The sequence below is a fragment of the Melospiza georgiana genome, chromosome 2, assembly GCF_028018845.1.
Source record: "Melospiza georgiana isolate bMelGeo1 chromosome 2, bMelGeo1.pri, whole genome shotgun sequence".
Taxonomy (NCBI): domain Eukaryota; kingdom Metazoa; phylum Chordata; class Aves; order Passeriformes; family Passerellidae; genus Melospiza; species Melospiza georgiana.
In genome coordinates, this window is record NC_080431.1 from 120,808,759 (window position 1) to 120,827,086 (window position 18,328).

Consider the following 18,328-nt stretch of genomic DNA (forward strand, 5'->3'; position numbering starts at 1 on the left):
ATTACAAATACAAATAATATAAAGGTAGAAATATGAGTATAGAAATATATCATAAACACGTTAAAGATTTATATAAAAATTAGAAATATAAGGAAAAATAAGTTGTAGCAGTAGATATGGTAAATAATTTAAAAACTATTTCCCGTATATTTTTTGAATAAGGTGCATATTATATATAGTTATTAATATAATACATCAATATAAACGATAAATATATATAAAATATCAACTATCTATAAGAAGGAATAAAAGCTCTATGTCACGTGCAGCAGTAGAAAATTTCAGGCTCCCAGGGAATAAATAGTTTTCTTTAAATAATTTTCGTTTTGGAGGTTTTTTTTTTTACTCTCGGGTAGCCTGAAAGTTTCTACTGCTGCTTTTTTATTCTGCAGGTGGAAAGGAAAACCAAGATTAGAAATGCAGGGAAAGAAAGAAAAAGAAAAAAAGAAAGTAAGAAAAAGAAAAAAAGAAAATAAGGAAAGGAAATGCAAGGAAGAAAGAAGGAAGGACAGGAAGGAAGGGAGGAAAGAAGGAAGACAGACAAAAAAAAAAAACCCAAAAAACAGGAGGGCAAGGAGAAACCTAGGGAAAAAAAATAAAAAGAAAAGAAAAAAGAAACCAACAAAAAACAAAGCCACAGAAAATACCTCGGGATCGGCGAGAAACACCCCCCCTCCCTGAAAAATCCAAGATGGGCAAGAAAACTCCCAGAAATACCACAGAAAAAAAAAACAGGGAAAAAAAAAAAAACCTGAAAAAAAAAAAACCAAAGGGGGCAAGGAAAAACCAGAAAAAACACCAAGATGGGCAAGAAGAAACGAAGGAAAAAACCCAAGAAGTGCCAGAAAAAAAAAAATCAAGAAACAAGGCAAGAAAGAGAGGAAATAAAGGCCACAAAAAATTCAAGAAAAAACCCAAGAAATGCCAGAAAAAGGTACGAAAATGGTTCTGCCAGGTGCGATCAAGGTGAGCGGGTTCAGATTCAGGTGCAGGAGATGAACAAGTGTCAGATTAGCTTGGGGCACTGCTGTGCAATGCAGCCGTGATAGGATTTATGTTTAAATATAGTTTAAATAAATTGGGGATTGTTTGGCTTTTATTGGGGTATGGGCTGGAGATTTCATAAAAAATATAAAACTAGAAATGCAAGTATATCATATATATGTCGATATCAATAAATATTTAATACATATAAATATAAGTAAAAGAAATCTATTGTGTCAAAAGAATATATCTATTATTATATAAAAAGGTATTCTCTCCAATATATATAATATCTATAAATATAACAAATGAATATTACAAATATAGATGTGAATAGAATTATGACAAACAAAATTATTTTTAAACTTTTAAATGTGTTTTAAAGAAAGGGGGGTCTTTGCTTTTTATTTCGTTAGAGGCAGGGGTTTTACTTTAAATAATATAAGTACTATAGAAATGTAAATCGACATACAGAAATATATAATAAATATACAGAGATATAAAGATATAATACCAAACTATGAATAGAAATAGAAATCTATGCAAGTAACATGAAGAGGTACAATATATAATATAATTTTTATTATAGAGTAATATAAATTCTAAATATAAATGCGAATATAAATATGAAAAATATATGATGGGGGCTCAGAGCAGCCCAGGTGTGAGTGTGACGATGATGGGGGCTCGGAGCAGCCCAGGTGTGAGTGTGAGGATGGTGGGGGCTCGGAGCAGCCCAGGTGTGAGTGTGAGGATGATGAGGGGCCGGCTCCTGCTGGGGCGAGGCTGTTTTAGGGGGAGGCTTTGCCTCAGCTCCCTTTTGCGTGGAGCTGCTGAGTGGAGGGGTTTATGGGCCGCTCCCGGCGCTGTCTCATGGAAGGACTGGAGAGCTTCCCACAGGGTCGGGGGCAACGCCTGGATCCGCGCTTAGGTACGTGGAGCATCGCTTAAAGGAGGCGCTGAGGGACGAATCTTTGTGCCGGGGAGCAGCAGCCGAACAGGTGAGCCCGTGTGGGTTTGGAGCGGGGACTTTTCTCCTTCCCCTTTGCAATTTCATCTTGCCAGTCCCTCCCCGGTTCCCCAGGAACAAAAATGGAGCTTATGAAGACAAAAGGAATTAAGGAGAAGGAAGCAGCTCCTCTTCTTTTATTGTCTGCGTTTGACCTGAGGCGATCCCTCTTGACTTGTGGTTTTAAGGGTGTTGATTGCAGGAAAAGCTGCCTTTTCCAGGCTGTTAGGGGTATCCCGGAGGTGACAGGGAATCCCTGCGTTCTATTCTAAGGAGAATGGGAAAAGTATTCTTGTGGTATTATGGGTTTGATTTGAAGGCAGCCACCCCATTTGCACCACCCTCGGGTTTAAATGGAGGGGGCAGCCCTTGTGTCCCTCCTTTTCAAGGGTTTGAATGGAGAAATCGCCCTTCGAAATCGCCCTTTCCCATCAGTCGAAGGCTTTCATTTGGGGAGCGCCCCTTCTTTTCTGCTCTCCTAGGGGGTGAAATTGGAGGGGAGAACGCATTTCTTTGCCCTTGTTGAAGTGAGGTGCGCCCCGTCTGTGGTTTCGGGGTTGGCTTGCGGGAAGCCGCAGCTCCGGCAGCGTTTGCAGGGCTGCAATGGGGCTGTGCCGCTGCATTGGAGGGCGCTGCCCGTGCCCGCGGCCCGGCGCGGAACGTTCCCGCTCGGGAGCGCTGCTGGCACGGCCCGGGCAGCTGCCGGGGCGCACGGGGGATTCGGCGCGGCCGGGCCGGCCGAGGGCGGCAGTGGCGGAGCCGCGCCGGTGCGAGCCGTGCGGAGCCGAACGGAGCCGGGCCGGGCCGGCCAAGGGCGGCAGAGGCGGCGCGGGCGCTGCTGCGCCGGCCCGGGCGGTGCCGGCCGCTCCGTCCGCTCTGGGCGCGGGGCTCGGGCGCCGCCGGTAGCCCCGGGCCCGGTGCCGGCCCCGCCGGGCAGGGGCAGCGGGCGGGGCTCCCCGGGACGGCGCCGGCCCCGCGTGCCGGAGCGGCCGCCGCAGGAGCCGCTTTCCTGCCGGGAGCCGCGCTCCGTCCGGGGCCGGCAGCGAGCGCGGGGTTCGGCCGCTCCAAGTTCGGCGGTGCCGTGGCTCGGCGGCGCTTTGGAGGCGTCGATGGCATCGCTGGGTTCGGTTTGCAGCGGGTGTCCGCTAAGGGGTACGGTGTTCTTCCTGAGCGGCACGGTTCTCGGTGCCGGTAGGGATGATAAAGGTTTGTTTCGGATTGGGTTTTGTAGTCGGATATATATTTTTTTGGCGGGGTATTATGTTTAGAAGGGCGCGCAATGGTTTTTACGGGTCATAGCGCGAAGCAGCGGTTCGCATTTTAATTCTGTTGCGGTGGCTTTTATTAGCGTGAGTGTGTAGTGTTTGTTTTGGGGGGCTTGGGGTAGCGTCCTGTCGTTCATAGCAGCGGGTTTTTAATCTTTATAATTGCATGTGTGTTTATCGTCTTCCAGGGCTTTTATTTGTTTGGTTTGTTTGATTGTAGTGTATGTTTTATGGTTACGGGTAATTTGGGGGACATTGTTTATGGTTACGTTTGTCTTTAGTCTTTGTGTTTGTTTCTAGGTGGTATTTTTATTTTGATAGCTTGAGGCACTATGGGTTTATTCAGTTGGGAATAATTTTTTTGTTGCAGATTTCAGTTTATTTGGTTTTTGGTATTATTCTTGTTGTTGCTTTCTTTATTTTCTTTTTTTGGTTGTTGTTGTCTTTTAATGTATTTGAGTATTGTTTATCAGGGTTTATTTTGGGAACGTGGGTATTTATATGGTGGGTTTTTAAAGTATTTATTTATTTGGGTAGTTAATTTCTTAGTTTTTAGTGGTTGAGATGTTTTTCCATTTTGTTAATTAGTTCAGGTTTTAAAGTTATTTTTACAGAGGATTGTTTATTCATTGAGTTAGTGTAGAGGTAGAATTGTGTTGGTTTTTTCTTTTTTAGTAACGTTCAGGGTGAGTGGCACTGTCTTGAGTTGAGTAGATTGGTTTGACTTTTTTTTAGTACTTTTTGTAATTTGCTGTGTGTGTTTCTATAGGATTTTCTTTTATTTTGGTTCCATTTTTCTGTCGTGATGAGAATTGTTATTGAAAAGAGTGTTCTTTGTTTTTTCGCTGACACTTGTTTGGCTGTTGGAGGTATCTTGATGTTTTTGGAAGATATTGGTGGGAATTTGATGCTGTTTGTTCTGTCATTTCATTTAGGAATTGGATTTTAAAAATACAATTATGCCTCTAACTATATTGAAACAAAAGAAATAGATGTGTAGCAATGGGAATGAGCCAATTTTATTTTTATATATTCGGTCAATTTTTAAAATTTAACATGTAACATGAGTCATTATATGTTACAATAAGTTATTCTAATTTTAATAGAGTATTGTGTATGTTTATAGGTATATGAATAAAGAATATAAATGTAAATACAACCCAAACAAAAACACAAATATATAAATGTATTGCAACTATATGCAAATATATAAAAAATTAATAATAAATTGTAAATATAAAATAACATAAATTGATGCAATATATAGTACAAGTAATACTGTGTATATTTTTTAAAATAATATAGGAAATGGATATAAAATAGATATAAATATGGCTGTGATCAATCTATCTATATATATCTATCATTTCTTGTATATTATGATAAATATTAATATAAAAAAAAATTTAGGTAATTTAAAATAATGGATGGTTTTGTTTTTTCTTTGCCAAAGCAGGGGTTTTAGTGTAAAAATTACAAATAGAAATAATATAAAGGTAGAAATATAAGTATAGAAATATATCATAAACACATTAAAGATTTATATAAAAATTAGAAATATAAGGAAAAATAAGTGGTAGCAGTAGATATGGTAAATAATAAAAAAAAAATTCCCGTATATTTTTGAATAAGGTGCATATTAAATATAGTTATTAATATAATGCATCAATATAAACTATAAATATATGTAAAATATCAACAATCTATAAGAAGGAATAAAAGCTCTGTGTCACGTGCAGCAGTAGAAAATTTCAGGCTCCCAGGGAATAAATAGTTTTCTTTAAATCATTTTCGTTTTGGATTTTTTTTTTTTACTCCCGGGTAGCCTGAAAGTTCCTACTGCTGCTTTTTTATTCTAAAGGTGGAAAGGAAAACCAAGATCAGAAATACAAGAAAGGGGAAGGGAAGGGAAGGGAAGGAAGGGAAGCAGGAGAGCAAGAGGGAAGGGAAGTGGTGAAAAACAGAGTGAAAAAAGTAAAAAGAGTTGGAGGGAAAAAGTGAGGGCATTGGGGAGGAGCGGTGCTGCCTCAGGTCCTTCCCCGCCCGGGGGCGAAGGACCCGTTTCATGCCCTGGAGGGACTGCAGCTGCCGGTGGCTCCCGGGGGACGGAGCGGTGGCTGTCAGCCCGAGACTCCAACTCCCGGCAGGCCCTGCTGCTGGCGCGGCGTGTGACGCAACGGGCGACGCGGCCCGGCATTTTTCTCTAAATCGGCAGTAAATACAGCTGAGTAAAATTAGCTTGGTTTTCTTCCTTCTTTTGTAACTGAACTGTTTTTATTAAAAATCCTATTTGAATATGTAAAAAAAGTGGGGATGTCTTGTAATATATCGTAGCTTTTCTTGTTTACAGGGTACTGAGAAAATACGTCTCCCTTAGAGTCCCACGGAAAGGTTCTCAGTGCGCTCTCTATCAAGGTATGTATTTACAAATAAGTGATCCCTTTAGATATTTGCCTGTGTACCTTTTCCTGTAATTCAGAGCTTGCGTTCTGTGGGTTGTATGATAAACCTGTAAAACAAGTAAAAATGGTTTTGCAAGTCTTAAACCTTGAAGGCAGCAATAAGTGGATTTAGAGCCTGTTCTTGACCAGACAAAGGGAAAAAGTGTGACTCTGATGCTGAACTTGTCATTTTTCATTTGACCTGTCTTGAATGATTTAGGAATAGAGAGAACTAGAAAAAGAGAGAAATAGAATTGATTATTGAGCACTCCTCAAATGCTCACCATGATTCAGTGTAGAGCCGAAGGGAAGGGTGATGGAACAGAGCTCTGAGCTTTGGAAGGGAATAAATTTAAACCTGACCTCCTCACAGAGTCTCACTAACTTCTGTTGCATGAAAGGTAGCAAGAGCAAAGACATAGAATATTTCTCCGTGTTTGTAGATATACTTTTCATTCAAAATTATGCTGATGGGGATATGCTTTTATGTATTTAATGACCTTTAGAGATTTCTTCCCCGAGTTTTTTGAGTTCATAGAATCATGGAATAATTCAGGTTGGAAGGGGCTCTAGAGATCACCTCGTTCCAAGCCTGCTGCCGTGGGCAGGGACATGGTTCCATGGACCAGGTTGCTCTGAGCCTGATCCCAGAGCACCAATGGGCCTCGAACACTTCCAGGGATGGGGCAGCCCCAGCATCTGTGAGCAACCTGTGCCAGCCAGGTGCCAGAGGAGGAAGAAAGCCCTTCCCACCCGGAGCAGAGGTTGCTGCAGCTTCGCGCAGCCTCGTGTCACCGAGTGTGTGAGACAGAAAGGCCCTTCCCGTGGAGGGAGAACAGCACTGAAAGGTCTTTTTTGGGAGAAGCGGAGCAGAGCTGGCCTGGTGCCTGGCAGCTCTGCAGGCAGTGGGGATGGAGAAGCTGCAGTTATCTGTCTTCTTGGCCGAGTCTTTAAAAATGAGGCACTTCTCTGTAGTTCCTTTTCAAGCATTACGTGGCAGTTCCCCCTAGAAGTGCAAAGGCAGCTGTTTTCTTAGCAGGAGGAAGTCAGGAAGAGGCAAAGCAGGCAAAGACATCAGATAAGTCTGGATAAAAATCTTGGCTAACCTGTTTTTTCCCCTTCCTCCAAACAGCCAATTCTGAAGCGCTGAGCAGAGATCTGCCTGGGAGGAGAGCAGAGGCGATCTCTGAGAGCTGACACGGGAGCTCTGGTGAGGACAGCTGCTCCCCTGCCTCGGTGTGGGACCTGCTGAGCTGCCGTTCCTGTGGTGGGAGTGTTTCTCCTCTCATCCAGGCAAGCCAGAGACCTCCTAGGGAAGGGGCAGGTAAGGTTTCAGTGCCGAGATCTCCCCGGTAAGAGGTGACGTGACAAAAGGAAATGGCCTCAAGTTGCAGCAGGGAAGGCTTAGATTGGCTTTGAGGACCAATTTGTTCACTGAAAGGGTGGCCAGGCGTAGGAGCGGGCTGCCCAGGGCAGTCCCCATTGCTGGAGACATTTAAAGCATGGCAAGATGTGGTGTTCAGGGACCTGATTTGGGTGGGGGCTTGGCAGTGCTGGGGCAGCAGCTGGGCTCGATGGCCTTAGAAGGCTTTTGCAAGCTAAAGGATGCTATGGTTCTGGAAAGCCTCGACCCCTCTGGCTCTGACAGAGCCCCTGGATGCTGACGGAAGGGGGCTGGTCACAGACCCTGGAGGTGCCTGTCCCCCAGGGAGGGAGAGGACGAGGCAGTGTGGCCTGCAGGGAGGGTGTCGTCCCCAGAGAGCAGCCGGCGACTCCATGCCTGCCCGGGGCTGCGGGTGCCCCCTCGGGGTGGACGCCTGCCCTCAGGTTTCCCTCTGGGCACCCGGGGAGGGAACCAGGTCCATCCGTGTGGCAGCTGCAGGGCCTGCAGGCTCTGGGCCCTGGAGCCGAGTGAGCCTGAGCTGCTGCACGCTTGCTGTGAGCTTTGGGGTGAGCGTGCATCACTGCAGGCCTGGGATGGATTGAAATGCGCTGAGGAAAGCACAGGGAGGGAGGGAGGGAGGGAAATGCTCTGTTAACATGTGCCAATTCTTCTGTCAGACTCATCACGGCGGGACAGCGTGAGGACTGAAAGTGTAAGAAGATGTGGAGGGAAACAGAGAATCTGACAGGAGCAGCGAACGCACGAGTGCAGGAATTTTGCTTTTTTGCTTGGATATAAACTCAGGAGTTGAAAGGAATTTGGGAGTGAGAAGGGACATTTCAGAAGGAGAAGAAGAAAAAGAAGTAGTTGTTGTTGTTACAGTCCTGGCAAAAGCTTTTGTTCTAGCTAATAAAAGAAGTTAGTTTAAAAAACAAAAAGGAAAAAATGTAGTGTTTTTTTTTTTCCTTCACTATGATATTCATTGGTGGTATATGGTGTGTTGTTTCATTTCTTGGTATTATTAACTCTGTGTAAATTGTTTTTTGAGTGAAGCTGACTTTCTGGATGGGTTGGTTTGTATTTGAGGCAGGATTAATTTCAGTAGGATTCTTTCATAGATTTCTGATGGGTATTACTGGGATTTTGGTTTTGTTTGCTGTATGTATAAACCTAGAGCTTTGGTAGGGCCAGCTGGGCTGCTGGAGTTTTGGGTGTGAATTTATTAGATGGCTTTTGTTAAATGCAGTTTTTAATTTTTGAAATGTTTTTCAGTGTAGTGGTCTTAAGGTGGTTTTTAAGAATTCATTGTATTGTTTTCTGTTGTTTGTAGTTGGTGTATGATGAGGGATGTGGTGTGACTTCTTGAATGCTATGGTTTTGGTGTTCCTAAGTTCTGATTTCTTTCTGGTTTGACAGTGATTTTATTTTTATTTTTTGGGACAGGGGCATTTATATGGTGGGTTTTTATAGGCAATACGTTTTTTAATTTAGGTAGTGATGTTTTTTAGTATTTTAATGGTTTAGGTTTTTTATTTTCATGTTTTTGTTTTTTTTAATTTTTTCAAAGAACTTTTATAGATTATAGGTTATTATTTGTGCATTAACATAAAGGTAGAGCTTTGGGGACTTTTTTTAGTAATGTTTAGGGTCAGTTGTGCAGTTTTGAGTCTAGTGAGTTGGTTTGATTTAATTTTTATTGGGTGTTTTTTTTTATTAGCAGTTGTGTCATTTTCAAGGTGTATTTGAGTTTTTTGGGGTTTTTGAGATACTGGTTTAGGAGGAAGTTTATGATGAGCATGTGCGGAGGTTTTGGGCTACTTTATAGTGGGATTTAAAATTTATTTACAGTTAGGTTTATTTGAGTTTTTATTAGGGTTCAATGACGTTGTGGGATGTTTGTTCCGTTAGTAACAGAAATAGGTTTTGTTTTGCTGTGCTGCGATGGGATGGGCGTGTGCTGCGTGCCGGTGCTGACAAAGGTACAGTATTGTTGTGGCTCTGGTGTGTCGGGTTAATGAACTGACATGGGTTAATATAGAGATGAAAACAGAAATAAATATACATTTAAAAATAAATATAACATTAGAGTGGTAAACATAAATATAGATAACAGATACATACATAAAACTAAAATACATAGTATATAATTGTAACATATTATCATATAGGTAAATGATAGTCTATTTTATATATATATATACACAAAGATATATAAATATAGATTGTAAATATAAAAATATTTAAATAGAGTTAAAGTAAATTGGGGGTGTTATTAGGTTATAGGCTGGGGTTTTTAAATGATAGAAATAAAATATAAATTCAGATATACAAATATATATAGAAATACAAATATCTATACATATTTAATTTAAACAAATATAAGTAAGAAAATATGTATAATACAGAAAATATATTTCTATGATTATATTAGAAGGTATTCCCTCTAATATAGATAAAATCTATACATAAAATAAATAAAAATATCCATATAAATATCATTATAATTTTGAAAAATAAATTTACTTTGTAAATTATAAATCTGGTTCAAATAAAGGGGTGTCCTTGGTTTTTATTTGGTTAGAGGCAGGAGTTTTATTTTAAATAATATAAGCAATATATAAATGTGGATCTTAAGATAGAAATATATAATAAATATATAAAGAGAAATTGCTAAACTATGAATATAAATTTAAATATAAATATATGTAAGTAATATGAAGAGTTGTGGCATGGAATATAAATAACATTATATGGCAATATAAATTATAAATGGGAATATAAATATAAAAATATGTAAATATCGTTTAAAAGAAATGGAATGTTTTGGCTTTTATTTAAGTAGAGGCAGGGTTAGTATTTTGAATATTATAAGTGTTCCAGAAGTAAAAATCTTGATGCAGAAATATTTAATCAACATAAAAAATATGAATAAAAAAATATAAAAAATATAAATACCTACTCGCATCGGATGTAATATAGAATATAAATTTATTTATAAATTGACATTGGTAAAGATAAATGTATAAGTAAGCAATATACATTAATATACATTATAAATACAAATATGAATATAAAAATTGAACATGAGGATAAAATCTATTTAAATATTTTTTAAAACAAAAGGTTGGGGGTTTTTTTATTGTTGTGTTAGAGGCAGGGTTTTTATTTTAAATAGTATGAATGTAGATATTGTTATATATTTCTAAATATTGAGATATACAATCAAGATATAAATATATATATAAACACAAAATATAAATAAATACAAATAATAGGAAGTGATGTAATGAAGAATACAAATAACAGTATACATAAGTATACATTTTAAATGTAAATGTGAATATGAACCTGAAAAATAGAATTTAAAAAAATATTTAAGTACAGTTTTGAAGACAGGGGTTCTTTCTGGCTTTAATGTGGATGGAGGCAAAGGTTTTATTTTAAATAATCCAAGTGTTACAGAAGTAAAAATCGTAACAGAAATATATACTTACTATGTAAAAATATTTATAAAAATATACAAATAAATTTAAGTTGTAGGGATATATGCAATATGGAATAGAAATGTATTTATAAAAGGAAATATATAAATGGACAGTGTACATCAATATACATTGTAAATAGAAATGTGAATATTAATATGAAAAAATATTTAAAAAATATTTAAATATTTTTTAAAATAATTTTTTTTTGTGTTGTGTTTGGTTTTGTTTTGTCTTTATCCTATTAGATTAGAGGCAGAACTTTTTTTTCCCTCTTCCCGGTTTTGGGGCATTTATTTCAGAGCAGTTTTCGGCGGGGATCGCCCCTGTTCTTTTTTGCCGCCTTCGCTGCCGCAGCCCCGAGGCGCGCTGCGCCCCCGGCTGGGGCGGGCGGCAGTGCTGCCGCCTTGTGGGCAGAGCGCGGTACTGCAGGCGTGCAGCGAGAGGCCGCCACCTTGGGAGTGGCGCGTGGGCGATGTCGCGGAGTTTTGGTTGACCTTCTCAGCATGGCGGCGAAAATGGCGGGGAAGTGGAGGACCGGGTGGGTGTTTAACTGCACTGCCTGCATGGAATACCGACGTCATGGCGGCTCCGACGGATTTTTCTGTGGCGTTTCATGTGTACCCGAGACATGCTGTGGGCTCAGCGGCGCCGCGGGCGGGCGTATTTTGGCGGGTTTGTGAGAGGCATCTGGGTAAACGCCTCGCTGTGCCGGGGTCCTCTCACGTCGGCTTTCCCGCCCTGAGGGAGCCGAGCCGGACCGAAGAGTTCCGAAGAGCCGAAGAGCCGAGTGTGGCCGGAAAGAGCCGAGTTTCCCCGAAGAGCCGAGTGTGGCCGGAAAGAGCCGACTTGAACCGAAGAGCCCAGTGCGGCCGAAAACAGCCGAGTTTACACCAAGAGCCGATGGTAGCCGACTGCAACCGATAGCCGAGTGTAGCCGACTAGAGCCGCATTTAGACAATGTGCCGAATACGACCGAGTTTAGCCGAAGAGCCGAACTGAAACGAGTTTAGACCAAGAGCCGAACCAAGCCGAATTCAGCCGAGTTTCATTAAACAGAACCGAACGACGCCGCAGCGCTCTGCAAGCAGTGCGCCTGTGCGGACGGCAGGGGGCGCTGTGCCTGCAGTGCGCCGGTGCACACGGCAGGGGGCGCTGTATAAAGTATAAAATATCAACTATCTATAAGAAGGAATAAAAACTCTCTGTCAAGTGCAGCTGTAGAAAATTTCAGGCTCCCAGGGAATAAATAGTTTTCTTTAAATCATTTTCGTTTGGAGTATTTTTTACTCCCAGGTTGCCTGAAAGTTACTACTGCTGCTTTTTTATTCTAAAGCTAAAAAGGAAAACCAAGATTAGAAATGCAGGGAAAGAAAGAAAGAAAAAGAAAAAAAAATAAGGAAAGGAAATGAAAGGAAAAAAGAAGGAAGGACAGGAAGGAAGGGAGGAACGAAGGAAGGAAGACAGACAAAAAAACCCAAAAACCAGGAGGGCAAGGAGAAACCTAGGGGGAAAAAAAAAAAAAGAAAAAGAAAAAAAAAACAACAACAAATAAAAAAAAAAAAAAAAAAAAAAAAAAAAAAACGAAGATGGGCAAGAAAAATCCCTGAAAACAGACCAGAGAAAAACTCCAAGATGGGCAAGAAAAAAAATCGCAACAAAAAACCAAGATGGGGAAGAAAAAATCCAGAAAAGAAAAACCCAGGAAAAAAAAAAAAAAAAAAAAAAACCTGAAAAAAAAACCCAAGGGGGGCAAGGAAAAACCAGGAAAAACACCAAGATGGGCAAGAAGAAACGAAGAAAAAACCCCAAGAAGTGCCAGAAAAAAATCAAGGAAAAAGGGAGTAAAAGACCCAAGAAACAAGGCAAGAAAGAGAGGCAATAAAGGCCACCAAAAATTCAAGAAAAAACCCAAGACATGCCAGAAAAAGGTACGAAAATGGTTCTGCCAGGTGCGATCAAGGTGAGCGGGTTCAGTTTCAGGTCCAGGAGATGAACAAGTGTCAGATTAGTTTGGAGCACTGCTGTGCAATGCAGCTGTGACAGGATTTATGTTTAAATATAGTTTAAATAAATTGGGGATTGTTTGGCTTTTATTGGGGTATGGGCTGGAGATTTCATAAAAAATATAAAACTAGAAATCCAAATATATCATATATATGTCGATATCAATAAATATTTAATACATATAAATATAAGTAAAAGAAATCTATTGTGTCAAAAGAATATATCTATTATTATATAAAAAGGTATTCTCTGCAATATATATAATATCTATAAATATAACAAATGAAAATTACAAATATAGATGTGAATAGAATTATGACAAACAAAATTATTTTTAAACTTTTAAATGTGTTTTAAAGAAAGGGGTGTCTTTGCTTTTTATTTCGTTAGAGGCAGGGGTTTTATTTTAAATAATATAAGTACTTTAGAAATGTAAATTGACAGACAGAAATATATAATAAATATACAGAGATATAAAGATATAATACCAAACTATGAATAGAAATCTATGTAAGTAACATGAAGAGATGCAATATATAATACAATTTTTATTATACAGTAATTTAAATTCTAAATATAAATGCGAATATAATTGTGAAAAATATATGATGGGGGCTCGGAGCAGCCCAGGTGTGAGTGTGAGGATGGTGGGGGCTCAGAGCAGCCCAGGTGTGAGTGTGAGGATGATGAGGGGCCGGCTCCTGCCGGGGCGAGGCTGTTTTAGGGGGAGGCTTTGCCTCAGCTCCCTTTTGCATGGAGCTGCTGAGTGGAGGGGTTTATGGGCCGCTCCCGGCGCTGTCTCATGGAAGGACTGCGAGAGCTTCCCACAGGGTCGGGGGGAACGCCTGGATCCGCGCTTGGGTACGTGGAGCATCGCTTAAAGGAGGTGCCGAGGGACGAATCTTTGTGCCGGGGAGCAGCGGCCGAACAGGTGAGCCCGTGTGGGTTTGGAGCGGGGAATTTTCTCCTTCCCCTTTGCAATTTCATCTTGCCAGTCCCTCCCCGGTTCCCCAGGAACAAAAATGGAGCTTGTGAGGACAAAAGGGATTAAGGAGAAGGAAGCAGCTCCTCTTCTTTTATTGTCTGCGTTTGACCTGAGGGGATCCCTCTTGACTTGTGGTTTTCAGGGTGTTGATTGCAGGAAAAGCTGCCTTTTCCAGGCTGTTAGGGGTATCCCGGGGGTGACAGGGAATCCCTGCGTTCTATTCTAAGGGGAATGGGAAAAGTATTCTTGTGGTATTCTGGGTTTGATTTGAAGGCAGCCACCCCATTTGCACCACCCTCGGGTTTAAATGGAGGGGGCAGGCCTGGTGTCCCTCCTTTTCAAGGGTTTGCATGGAGGTCGAAATCGCCCTTTCCCATCAGTCGAAGGCTTTCATTTGGGGAGCGCCCCTTCTTTTCTGCTCTCCTAGGGGGTGAAATTGGAGGGGAGAACACATTTCTTTGCCCTTGTTGAAGTGAGGTGCGCCACGTCTGCGGTTTCGGGGTTGGCTTGCGGGAAGCCGCAGCTCCGGCAGCGTTTGCAGGGCTGCAATGGGGCTGTGCCGCTGCATTGGAGGGCGCTGCCCGTGCCCGCGGCCCGGCGCGGAACGTTCCCGCTCGGGAGCGCTGCTGGCACGGCCCGGGCAGCTGCCGGGGCGCACGGGGGATTCGGCGCGGCCGGGCCGGCCGAGGGCGGCAGTGGCGGAGCCGCGCCGGTGCGAGCCGTGCGGAGCCGAGCGGAGCCGGGCCGGGCCGGCCAAGGGCGGCAGAGGCGGCGCGGGCGCTGCTGCGCCGACCCGGGCGGTGCCGGCCGCTCCGTCCGCTCCGGGCGCGGGGCTCGGGCGCCGCCGGTAGCCCCGGGCCCGGTGCCGGCCCCGCCGGGCAGGGGCAGCGGGCGGGGCTCCCCGGGACGGCGCCGGCCCCGCGTGCCGGAGCGGCCGCCGCAGGAGCCGCTTTCCTGCCGGGAGCCGCGATCCGTCCGGGGCCGGCAGCGAGCGCGGGGTTCGGCCGCTCCAAGTTCGGCGGTGCCGTGGCTCGGAGGCGCTTTGGAGGCGTTGATGGCATCGCTGCGTTCGGTTTGCAGCGGGTGTCCGCTAAGGGGTACGGTGTTCTTCCTGAGCGGCACGGTTCTCGGTGCCGGTAGGGATGATAAAGGTTCGTTTCGGATTGGGTTTTGTAGTCGGATATATATTTTTTTGCCGGGGTATTATGTTTAGAAGGGCGCGCAATGTTTTTTACGGGTCGTAGCGCGAAGCAGCGGTTCGCATTTTAATTCTGTTGCGGTGGCTTTTATTAGCGTGAGTGTGTAGTGTTTGTTTTGGGCGGCTTGGGGAAGCGTCCTGTCGTTCATAGCAGCGGGTTTTTAATCTCGATAATTGCATGTGTGTTTATCGTCTTCCAGGGCTTTTATTTCTTTGGTTTGTTTGATTGTAGTGTATGTTTTATGGTTACGGGTAATTTGGGGGACATTGTTTATGGTTACGTTTGTCTTTAGTCTTTGTGTTTGTTTCTAGTTGGTATTTTTATTTTGATAGCTTGAGGCACTATGGGTTTATTCAGTTGGGAATAATTTTTTTGTTGCAGATTTCAGTTTATCTGGTTTTTGGTATTATTCTTGTTGTTGCGTTCTTTATTTTCTTTTTTTGGTTGTTGTTGTTGTTGTCTTTTAATGTATTTGAGTATTGTTTATCAGGGTTTATTTTGGGAACGTGGGTATTTATATGGTGGGTTTTTAAAGTATTTATTTATTTGGGTAGGTAATTTCTTAGTTTTTAGTGGTTGAGATGTTTTTCCATTTTGTTAATTAGTTCAGGTTTAAAGTTATTTTTACAGAGGATTGTTTATTCTTTGAGTTAGTGTAGAGGTAGAATTTTGTTGTTTTTTATTTTTTTTTAGTAACGTCGTTCAGGGTGAGTGGCACTGTCTTGAGTTGAGTAGATTGGTTTGACTTTTTTTTAGTACTTTTTGTAATTTGCTGTGTGTGTTTCTAGAGGATTTTCTTTTATTTTGGTTCCATTTTTCTGTCGTGATGAGAATTGTTATTGAAAAGAGTGTTCTTTGTTTTTTCGCTGACACTTGTTTGGCTGTTGGAGGTATCTTGATGTTTTTGGAAGATATTGGTGGCAATTTGATGCTGTTTGTTCTGTCATTTCATTTAGGAATTGGATTTTAAATGTACAATTATGACTAATTATATTGAAACAAAACAAATAGATGTGTAGCAATGGGAATGAGCCAATTGTATTTTTATATATTCGGTCAATTTTTAAAATTTAACACTTAACATAAGTCATTATGTGTTACAACAAGGCATTCTAATTTTAATAGAGTATTGGTATGTTTATAGATATATGAATAGAGAATATAAATGTAAATACAACCCAAAAAAAATACAAATATATAAATGTATTGCAACTATATGCAGCTATATAAAAAATTATTAATTAATTGTAAATGTAAAATAACATAAATTGATACAATATATAAGTAATACTGTATATATTTTATTAAAAATATTATAGGAAATGGATATAAAATAGATATAAATATGGATGTGATATATCTATCTATCTATACATATCTATCATTTGTTGTATATTATGATAAATATAAATATAAAAAATTTAGGTAGTTTAAAATAATGGATGGTTTTGTTTTTTGTTTGCCAAAGCAGGGGTTTTAGTGTAAAAATTACAAATACAAATAATATAAAGGTAGAAATATAAGTATAGAAATATATCATAAACACATTAAAGATTTATATAAAAATTAGAAATATAAGGAAAAATAAATTGTAGCAGTAGATATGGTAAATAATAAAAAAAAATTCCCGTATATTTTTGAATAAGGTGCATATTAAATACAGTTATTAATATAATGCATCAATATAAACTATAAATATATGTAAAATATAACTATCTATAGGAAGGAATAAAAGCTCTGTGTCACGTGCAGCAGTAGAAACTTTCAGGCTCCCAGGGAATAAATAGTTTTCTTTAAATCATTTTCGTTTTGCAGATTTTTTTTTACTCTCGGGTAGCCTGAAAGTTTCTACTGCTGCTTTTTTATTCTAAAGGTGGAAAGGTAAACCAAGATTAGAAATACAAGAAAGGGGAAGGGAAAGGAAAGGAAAGGGAAAGGGAAAAGGAAAAGGGAAGTGGTGAAAAACAGAGTGAAAAAAGTAAAAAGAGTTGGAGGGAAAAAGAGAGGGCATTGGGGAGGAGCGGTGCTGCCTCAGGTCCTTCCCCGCCCTGAGGCGAAGGACCCGTTTCATGCCCTGGAGGGACTGCAACTCCCGGTGGCGGGGGACGGAGCCGTGGCTGTCAGCCCGAGACTACAACTCCCGGCAGGCCGTGCTGCCGGCGCGGCGTGTGACGCAACGGCTATCGCGGCACATGAGTGGCTGCCAGCCCGAGACTCCAACTCCCGGCAGGCCCTGCTGCTGGCGCGGTGTGTGACGCAACGGGCGACGCGGCCCGACATTTTTCTCTAAATCGGCAGTAAATACAGCTGAGTAAAATTAGCTTGGTTTTCTTCCTTCTTTTGTAACGGAACTGTTTTTATTAAAAATCCTATTTGAATATGTGGAAAAAGTGGGGATGTCCTGTAATATATCGTCGCTTTTCTTGTTTACAGGGTGCTCAGAAAGCATGCGTCCCTTAGAGTCCCACGGAAAGGTTCTCAATGCGCTCTCTATCAAGGTATGTATTTAAAATTAAGTGATCCCTTTAGATATTTGCCTGTGTACCTTTTCCTGTAATTCAGAGCTTGCGTTCTGTGGGTTGTATGATAAACCTGTAAAACATGTAAGAATGGTTTTGCAAGTCTGAATCGTTGAAGGCAGCAATAAGTGGATTTAGAGCCTGTTCTTGACCAGACAAAGGGAAAAAGTGTGACTCTGATGCTGAACTTGTCATTTTTCATTTGACTTGTCTTGAATGATTTAGGAATAGAGAGAACTAGAAAAAGGGAGAAATTGAATTGGTTATTGAGCACTCCTCAAATGCTCACCATGATCCAGTGTAGAGCCGAAGGGAAGGGTGATGGAACAGAGCTCTGAGCTTTGGAAGGGAATAAATTTAAAGCTGACCTTCGCACAGAGTCTCACTAACTTCTGTTGCCTGAAAGGCAGCAAGAGCAAATACATAGAATATTTCTCCCTGTTTGTAGATATACTTTTCATTCAAAATTATGCTGAGGGGGATATGCTTTTATGTATTTAGTGACCTTTACAGATTTCTCCCCCGAGTTTTTTGAGTTCGTAGAATCATGGAATAATTCAGGTTGGAAGGGGCTCTAGAGATCACCTCGTTCCAAGCCTGCTGCCGTGGGCAGGGACGTGGTTCCATGGACCAGGTTGCTCTGAGCCTGATCCCAGAGCACCAATGGGCCTCGAACACTTCCAGGGATGGGGCAGCCCCAGCATCTGTGAGCAACCTGTGCCAGCCAGGTGCCAGAGGAGGAAGAAAGCCCTTCCCACCCGGAGCAGAGGTTGCTGCAGCTTCGCGCAGCCTCGTGTCACCGAGTGTGTGAGACAGAAAGGCCCTTCCCGTGGAGGGAGAACAGCACTGAAAGGTCTTTTTTGGGAGAAGCGGAGCAGAGCTGGCCTGGTGCCTGGCAGCTCTGCAGGCAGTGGGGATGGAGAAGCTGCAGTTATCTGTCTTCTTGGCCGAGTCTTTAAAAATGAGGCACTTCTCTGTAGTTCCTTTTCAAGCATTACGTGGCAGTTCCCCCTAGAAGTGCAAAGGCAGCTGTTTTCTTAGCAGGAGGAAGTC

At 41.7% G+C, this 18,328-nt stretch overlaps 1 long non-coding RNA gene across 1 annotated transcript; it reads left to right on the forward strand.

Annotated features, from left to right (window-relative positions):
• Positions 1–5,614: 5,614 nt before the first annotated feature.
• On the forward strand, positions 5,615–7,847 carry LOC131096593 (uncharacterized). The gene is made up of 3 exons (XR_009115992.1): positions 5,615–5,673; positions 6,832–7,023; positions 7,761–7,847. It is a non-coding gene; the product is annotated as an uncharacterized LOC131096593 (long non-coding RNA).
• The last annotated feature ends 10,481 nt before the right edge of the window (positions 7,848–18,328 follow it).